A 9,992-nucleotide genomic window follows, 5' to 3' on the forward strand; every position below is an offset into this window, starting at 1 on the left:
GTGGTATATTCAGATGGAGGCTGTTGGTCAGTGAAAAAGGGAGACATAATGAATTAATTGTGCTCCTATTTTTTCAGTGAAAGAAGCCTAATAGTTAATAAATTGGAAAGGAATTATATGTCAAAAGGTTTCCTGGTGAAGGCAGGAGGATTGGTAGTTTGAAAGGAGGGGTCAGAAACAGCCCTGCTTGGAAGGTGAGGTTTCAGCAGAGACTGAAGGAGATGAGGAAAAGGGCATCCAGGAACCTGGTAGGGGAGCACTGCTACCAGAGGAAGAGAGATGTCACACCGCAACTTCCTTAGCTACTTGTCTACTCATGGACACTTAGGTTGCTTCTGTATCTTGACTATTGTAAATAATGCTGCTATTAACACAGGGTTGCCTATATCTTTTCAAATTAGTGTTTTCATTTTATCTTTCCCTGTAGTGGAATTACAGGTTCATAAGGAAGTTCTATTTTTAACTTTATAGAAACTTCTATACTGCTTTTCACAGTGCCTGCACCAGTTTGCATTGCAATCAACAGTGCACGAAAGGTTCCTTTTTTCTGCACATCCGTGCCAACACCTGTTGTTTCTTGTGGGTTTTTTTTTAACCATTATGACAGGTGTGAGGTGATATCTCATTTTTTACCTTGCATTTCCCTATAGGGGAAAGGGGGGAAAACTGAATGGGAAGTCATCAGTGAGGGAGAAAAACCATGACAGATTCTTGACTCTAGGAAACAAACTGAGGGTTGCTGGAATGGGAGGAGGATGGTGGGATGGGGTAACTGGGTGATGGGCATTAAGGAGAGCACATGAAGTGATGAGTACTGGGTGTTATACACAACTGATAAATTGTTGTATGCTACATCTGAGACTATGATGTACTATAAGTTGGCTAAAAGAATTTAAATTTTAAAAAATTTGCATTTCCCTGATGATGAATGATGTTGAGGATCTTTTCATGTGTTTACTAGCCATCTGTATGTCTTCTTTGGAAAATATTCAGGTCCTCTGACCATTTTTTAATTGAACTGTTGTGGTTTGGTTTGGTTTGGTTTGGTTTGGTTTGATTTGGTTTGGTTTTTTGGTGTTGAGGTAAGTTCTCTATATAGTTTGGATACTAACCGTTTATTGGATATGTCATTTGCAATATCTTGTCCCATTCAGTAGGTTGTCTTCATGTTTTGTTGATTGTTTTCTTTGCAGGGGAAAGGTTTTTTATTTTAGTGTATTTTAATTTTGTTTTTGTTTCCATTGACAAGGAGACATATGTAGAAAAATGTTTCTATGGCTGATGACAAACAGATTACTGCTTCTTAATTCTTCTAGTTATTTTATGGTTTCAGGTCTCACAGTTAGATCTTTAATCCATTTGAGAGTTTGTTTTTGTGCATGGTGTAAGAAAGTGGTCTAGTTTCCTTCTTTCTCCATGTAGTTGACCAGCTTCCCAACCCAATTTATGGAAAAGACTGTTTTTTCCCCATTTTATATTCTTGCCTCAACAGTACAGATGTGCACACTCTATTCTGTTCCATTGGTGTATGCATCTACTTTTCCACTAATAACATAATGTATTAATTACTATAACTTTGTAGCATATCCTAAAATCTGGGATTGTGAGGGGCATCTGGGTGGGTCCTTTGGGTAAACATCCAACTTTTAATTTTGGCTCAGGTCATGATCTCAGGGTCATGAGATCAAGCCCCACATCAGGCCCCACACTGAGCATAGACCCTGCTTGAGATTCTCTCTCTGTCCCTCCTCCCCCTCTAAAAACAAAATCTGGCATTGTGAATCCTCCAATTTAATTCTTCTTCCTCAAGATTTTATAAACAACTGGTGATGTATGGAATTGTTGAATCAGTATATTGTACACATGAAACTAGTTGAATTGTTGAATCACTATATTGTACACATAAAACTAGTATAACACTGTATGTTAACTAACTGGAATTAAATTAAGTTAAAAACTAAAAAATCATGTGATAGGATTGCAGGAGCCTTAATCTAGATTGATCAGCAAGGGAAAAATGTCTCAGAAAAAGTGTTATATAAGGTGAAATCTGAATGACAGGAAGTAAGTGACAAAAAAGTGTGGGAGAAAAATATTCCAGTAGGTAAACTCTAAGTGAAAAGATTTTTTTAAAAAAATCCTATGGCTATCTTTTGTGGTTCAACCGAATCTTTATTAGTTCTAGTACCATGAGAAATGCTATTGGTTATAGATAGGGATTTCATTGAATCTATGGATTGCTTTGGGTAATATGGACTTTTTTTTTTTTTTGACATTTTAACCATATTAATATTTCTAATCTACTAGCATGGTATATCTTTCCATTTGTTTTTGTCATGTTAAATTTCTTTCATCAGTGTTTTATAGTGTTCACAGTATAGGTCTTTTTCTTACTTCATTAAATTTGTACCTAGGTATTTTATTATTTTTTTTAATGATTTTTTATTATATTATGTTAGTCACCATACAGTACATCCCCGGTTTCCTATGTAAGGCTCGATGATTCATTAGTTGTGTATAACACCCAGTGCACCATGCAATACGTGCCCTCCTTACTACCCATCACCGGTCTATCCCATTCCCCCACCCCCCTCCCCTCTGAGGCCCTCAGTTTGTTTCTCATAGTCCATAGTCTCTCATGTTTCATTCCCCCTTCTGATTACCCCCCCTTTCTTTATCCCTTTCTTCCCCTACCGATCATCCTAGTTCTTATGTTCCATAGATGAGAGAAATCATATGATAGTTGTCTTTCTCTGCTTGACTTATTTCACTTAGCATTATCTCCTCCAGTGCCGTCCATGTTCTAGGTATTTTATTATTTTTGATACAATTGTAAGTGAAATTATTTCCTTAGTTTTTTCTGCTATTTCATTAGCAGTATATAGAAATGCAACAGATTTTTTAAAAAAGATTTTATAGATCAAGACCTGAGCTGAAATCAAGAGTGGGATGCTTAAGCAACTGAGCCACCCAGGCTCCCCTAAACATTTTATTATTAAGGAATCTCCACACCCAACATGGTGCTTGACATTATTGCCCTGAGATCAAGTGTCGCATGCTCTACTGACTGAGCCAGTCAGGTGCCCCAATGCAATAGACTATGTATATTAACTTTGAACCTTGCTACTTTACTGAATTCATTTATCAGTCTAAAATTTTTTGATAGGGTCTTTAGGATTTTCTATCTATAATATCATGTCATCTAGAAAGTGTTACAGTTTTACTCAAACCTCACCAATTTGAATGATTTTTTTTCTTTTCTGATTGCTGTGGCTAAGACTTCCAGTATAATGTTGAATAAAAGCAATGAGTGTAGACCTGATCTTATAGAAACACATCCAGTTCTTTACCATTAAATATGATGTTAGCTATTGATTTTTCATATATGACTTTTATTATGATGAGTTATGTTCCCTCTATCATTCTATCTTGAATGATTTGTGAATATTGCATCCCTGGAATGAGCCCCACTGGACAATGGTATATGATTTCTTAATGTATAGTTGAACTAGGTTTGCAAATATTTTGTTCAGGGAACTTCCATCTGTGTTCATCAGGGATATTGGCCTGAACATTTTTGTTGTTGTTGTTTTAATTTGTTTTGTTTGAGATGTCTTTGTATGGTTTTGGTATTAGGGTGATTGATGCTGGCCTCATAGAATAAATTTGGAAGTTTTCCATATTCTTCCATCTTTGTAATTTCTTGAGAAGAATAAGTATTAACTCCTTTTCAAGTATTTGCTGTAACGTACCTGTAAAGCCAATTTGTTCTAGACATTTGTTAAAAGCTTGCTTATTACTAATTCAATTTTATGAGTAGTAATCAGTCTGTTCAAATTGTTTATTTCTTCCTGGATCAGTTTTGGAAAATCATATGTTCTTTGGAATTTATCCATTTCTCTAGGTTCCCCAGTTTGTTGACATCTAATTTTTCATAATATGCCCTTACAGTCTTTTCTGTTTCTGTGTGTATGTTGTTATTTTTCCTCCTTCATATCTGCTTTTATTTCTTTGAGTCCTTTATCTTTCTTCCTTTATGAATCTAGTTTGAGGTTTATCAATTCGGTTTATATTTTCAAAGGATCAGCTCTTGGTTTCTTTTTAATTTTCTATTATTTTTAGTTTTTATTTCATATATTTATGCTTTAATCATTATTATTTCCTCCTTTTATTAGACCTGAGCATTATTTGTTCTTTTTTCTACTTCCTGTAGGGATAAGATTAGATTTGTTTATCTCTAGAGATTGGACTGTACTGTCGTAAATATTTTAGAACTGCTTTTCCAAAGATTTTGAATCACTGAGTTTTTATTTACATGTGTCTCCTTTTATTTTCAAATTTTCTTTTTGATTTCTTGGTTGACCTGTTTATTGTTTAGTAGCATGTTGTTTAGTCTCCACGTGTCTGTACTTTTTCCAATTATTTCTTGTAACTGATTTCTAGTTTCATACTGCTGTGATCAGGAAAGATGCTCAATATGAATTTAATCTTTTTAAATTTATTGAGATTTATTTTGTGGCCTAACGTGATCTGTTCTGGAGAATGTTCCTTCTGTTTGAAATGAACGTGTGTATTCTCTTGTTTTTGGATTTAATGTTCTGTATACATCAGTTATGTCCATCTAGTCTGATGTGTCATTCAAAGCCACTGTTTCCTTGCTGATTTGCTGCCTGAGTGATCTATCCATTCATGTAACTGGGTGTTAAGGTCCTCTACTATGACTTAGTACTGCTATTTTCTCCCTGTTAGTCTTTTAATTTTTGCTTTATGTATTTATGAGCTCCTATGTGCGAAGATATTTAGAATTGTTGTATCCTCATGTTGTATTGATCCTTTTCTCATTATGGAGTGCCCGTCTTTGTTTATTTCTACAGTCTTTGTTTTGAAGTCTATTTTGTATGATATAAGTATTGCTACCCCTGTTTTTTTTCATTTCCATTTACATGCCATATGGAAATATGTTTGTCCAGCCCTTCACTTTCAATCTGTATGTGTCATTAGGTCTTAAATGAGTCTTTATAGGCAGCATATAGATGGGTCTTGTTTTTTCATATCCATCAGTCACCCCATATCATTTGATTGGAGGATTTAGTATATTTACACTTAAGGTAAGTATTGATAGGCATGTTCTTATGGCCATTTTGTTCATTGTTTTCTGGATTTTTTTTACAGTTCCTCTCTGTTCCCTTCTTTTCTTGGTCTCCTTTGTGGTTTGATGATTTTCTTTCGTGTTATACTTGGAGTCTTTCTCTTTATGTTTTCTGCATATATTATAGGTGTTCCATTCATAGTTACCATTGGGTTCATATATAACATCTTTATTTATACAGCAGTCACAATAAAGTTGATGGTCAGTTATGTTCACCAGATTCTTAAAGCACTAATCTTTTTTGGAGTTACTCTTTTCATTCTACAAAATGTGAGGACAGATATTTCTTTTCAGTTAATTTAACTTTCTTTCATTATTTTTTCCCAAATTTTTATTTAAATTCTAGTTAGTTACCATACAGTGCAATATTGGTTTCAGCATAGAATTCAGTAACTCACCACTTACATACATCACCCAGGGCTCATTACAACAAATGCCCTCCTTAATACCTATCACCCAACTACCCCATCCCCCAGCCACCTCCCTCCATCAACCCTCAGTTTGTTCTCTATCATTAAAAGTCACTTATGGGGTTTTCCTCTCTCTTTTTACTTTTTTTCTCCCCCTTCCCCCATATGTTCACCTCTTTTGTTTCTTAAATTCAACATATGAGTGAAATTATATGGTATTTGTCTTTCTCTCACTCACTTATTTCACTTACCATAATATACTCTAACTCTATCCATGTCCATTTTTGATAAAAACCCTCCACAAAGTATGGATAAAAGGAACATACCTCAACATCATAAAGTCCATATACTAAAGACCAACAGCTAATATCATCCTCAATGTGAAAAAACTGGGAGTTGTTCCTCCCCTGATCAGGAACAAGACAGGGATATTTGCTCTCACCACAGTTATTTGACATAGTACAGGAAGTCCTACCCACAGCAATCAGACAACAAAAAGAACTAAAATGCATCCAAATCAACAAGAAAGAAGTCAAACTCTCAGTATTCACATACAACATGATACTCCATGTAGAAAACCTGAAAAACTCCACCAAACAATGGCTAGAACTAATACATGAATTCAGCAAAGTCACAGGATATAAAATCAATGTACAGAAATCTGTTGTGTGTCTATACACCAATAATGAAGCAGCAGAAAAAGAAATCAAAGAATCATTCCCACTGACAATTGCACCAAAACCCATAAGATACCTAGGAATAAACCTAACCAAAGTGGTAAAAGATCTGTACTTTGAGAACTGTAGAATACTTATGAAAGAAATTGAAGAAATAAAGAAATGGGAAAACATCCCACATTCATGGATTGGAAGAACATTGTTAAAATGTCTGTGCTATCCAAGGCAACCTACACATTTAATGCAACCCCTATCAAAATACCACCAGCATTTTTCTTTCATTATTGTAGTAACCTGTCCATTACAGGTGCAAGTTTCTGACTCATATTTCACATATGGTTAATTTAACTTTGTCTCAAATAGCCTATTGTAATTTTTGTCCTTTTTTATTTTCAATGTTTGGGTTTCCTCATGCACTAGTTGTTGCTATTATAAGAAGAATGTAGTTGAATTGTTTTACTTCCATCTCTCTTTACTTTAAATCTCTGTTCTCTAGCTCCAACTATGAGTTTTCTCTTTCCCAAGGAGCTTTGAAGCACAGAGGTCCGTGATTTATGACTAACACATGTACTGAGAGAAGCTACAGTTTCACCATTAAGCTTCTTATTTTTTCCCCATCAGTTTCAAATAATATTTGAGCACACTACTTAGTTCAAAAATATTTATAATTATTGGGGCACCCATGTGGCTCAGTTGGTTAAGCATCTGCCTTTGGCTCAGCTCATGATCTCAGGGTCCTAGGATCATGACCCAAATCACTCTCCCTGCTCAGCAGAGAGTCTGCTTCTCCTTCTCCCACTGCCCCCCCAACTCATGCTCTCTCTCTCTCTCAAATATAAATAAAATCTTTAAAATACATATCTTTTTTTACTCTTTGTAATAGTTTATTTAAAATTATTTTTTTATTTAAATTCAAATAGCCAAGGTATAATAGATTATTAGTTTACATTTATAATTATGTTTTGAGATATTATTTGTCTTCAAGAAAAACGTTTTAGGTTTTCTAATATGTCATACTGCAATACACGGGAATTGTTAAATATTTTAATAGAAGTCCAAAACTACACAAATAAAAATTTCTGCTATTGATACAAAAAATATACCTATAAAAATAGAGTGAAAATTGAAGAAATACTTCTAGTGATGCAAATAAATCCAAATAAATACAAATAAATAAAAAGTGACATGTGAGTTTCATAATGTATTTGAGAATATATAATACATTTGTGTTTGGTGGAATCTCGATCAGTATTCACTGTGTGAAGGGAACATAGCTATATTTACATTACATCACTCTCCATATTTAAATCAGATACAATCATAGCATATAGTAAACTCAAATATTATTTGGGTTTAAAGTATATAACAGTGTAGACATAGAATATTTTTGACTGATGAAGACAGTCTAGCATAATCAGCAAGTGTAGTTGCTGTAATTTATCTGATAGATACTTCACATTAGAGAAGAATCTCTATAAACATAAGGGCTTCCAAATAATCATAAGCCTAAATGTTTGACAATTATTTTAGGAAAGGTCAAAGACGGCTCCATCCAAGTACAACAGTCTAAAACGTTTTTGTAAAGATTTATATATTTACTTTAGAGAGAGAGAGGGTGGGAGCAGGGGGAGGGGCAGAGAGAGAAAGAATCTCAAGCAAACTCCACACTTAGCTCAGAGCCCAATGTGGGGCTCAGTCCCACAACCCTAGCCAAAATCAAGAGTCAGACACTCAATCTATTGAGTCACCCAGGCTCCCCTCAAACATGTTTTAGTCCATGTATCTGGTCATTTATTTTGTATGTTCATGACGCTGGATGGTTTGATGAAATGCCCAAAGTAAAATTTTTTAATGCCTTTTCAGAATTTTACCTCCTTAAAATTGTGGTGTGGGAAATTCTAATCACATGCCCTTTGTGTCAGAGAAACGTGTGATGGTGTTCAAACTTCTGAGGGAAATAGTTTATAGAGAGGACTTTGTCATCTTTGTATCGACACACTTTATGAAGGAGCGTTTGCTATTTTTCATCTGTATAAGAGGACAGATTGCTGGATAAGAAAAAGAGAGAAAAGTAGTGATGTTCTCCAGCCCTTGTACATTCTGTCTATAAGTTCTGTAAATGGTAAGGCAGCTACTGGTTGAGGAAAAACAAAAACAAACAAAGAGTTCACAAATGCCAGGATCCTGTGGGCAGTCTTAGTTTTAGGAAAAGGTCTTGGGCAGAGGCTGGTCTTGTAGAATGTTAGCATGGACACACTGATCCAGATCATGAGGAACACACACAGGAAATCTCATAAACCCATGCCCCTACAAAAGCAGCCTCCTGAAATTTATCAGGTTCTCTCCTGCTACACCATGTCAGATAATTTGTGCAACTTCATTGGTGTTGAAGGGGGCCAGAGCACTTGCGATGACATGGATGTAGATCTGATGTCAGTGATCTAGAAAGAAAAGAAAGATGGAAAAATGCATGTGAAACTTTGGGTTTGGGCCATGCCTATCGATGTTGTTGGAAGTGATTATTATGGCCTGAAAAATACTGAGAAAAGATGTGGTGCTGATGCAAAGTCCCCAGGTGACTGTACATGTAAACCACTGCCTTACAACCAATGTCATCTAGAAAATTTCTTACTCCAAAGGCATTTAATACTTCTGGGATCCCACTGAAAAGAATTGTTATTAGTTAAAGTGAAATGGGCAAATATCAAATCTATAGGCTTTTTTGCATGGGGCTGGAATAAAAAGGTGTTGATGAGTAAGACAAGGAGCAACGTGTTCCCAATAAAACAATCATAATTGGAGAATGAAGAACACTCCAAAATAGTATAATTTGAAACTATTATATTCATTGGCCTCTTATACTATGGCTAGACTTCTGCAGAGCTGAACAGGGAACCAAAATGATCTGTAAGCTTGATGGAAATAAGAGAACCGTGAGAAGACTACATGAGGTATGAGCACAGTCAGCAGTAAGTCATGCAGATGCTCTACCAATAGTCAGGAAATGAAGAATCAGTTCTAGAAGTAAATGTCAAGAATTGTTAAAGTCACTTCAGAGGAATGTTAAGGTCAAGACAAATATGCCTTATGTATAAATATATTACTGTAATTCTCAAAAATAACTTTCCTATTGGTGCATTAAAAATAATACTTCATTTTTATAGAGATTTTAAATTCTGTGTATATGTTCTGAACTTTATTTCTATATATATTTTTCAGTTTTGTTATTTTGTTATTATTTTTTAAGTGTTTATTTCAATTCCAGTTAGTTAACATACAGTGTTCTATTAACTTTAGGCTTACAATATAGTAATGTAATGCTTCCATACATCACACTGTACTCATCGCAATAAGCACCACACTCTTTAATCCCCACCACCTATTTAACCCATGCCCCAACCCACCACCCTTCTGGTAATCATCAGTTTGTTCTCTATAGCTAAAATTCTGTTAACTGGTATGCCTCCCTTTCTCTTTCTTTTCCCTTTGCTAGTTTGTTCTCTTTCTTAAATTCTACATATAAGTGAAATCATATGGTATTTGTCTTCTCTGACTGACTCATTTCACTTTGCATTATACTCTCTAGCTCCATTCATGTCATTGCAAGTGGCAAGATTTCATTCTTTCTTATGGCTGAGTAATATTCCATACACACACACACACACACACACACACACACACACACACACACACAAATATATATAGACTTCTTTACCCATTCATCAATTGGTGGACACCTGAGCTGCTTTCAGAGTT

The sequence above is a fragment of the Ursus arctos genome, unplaced genomic scaffold, assembly GCF_023065955.2.
Source record: "Ursus arctos isolate Adak ecotype North America unplaced genomic scaffold, UrsArc2.0 scaffold_5, whole genome shotgun sequence".
Lineage (NCBI taxonomy): Eukaryota > Metazoa > Chordata > Mammalia > Carnivora > Ursidae > Ursus > Ursus arctos.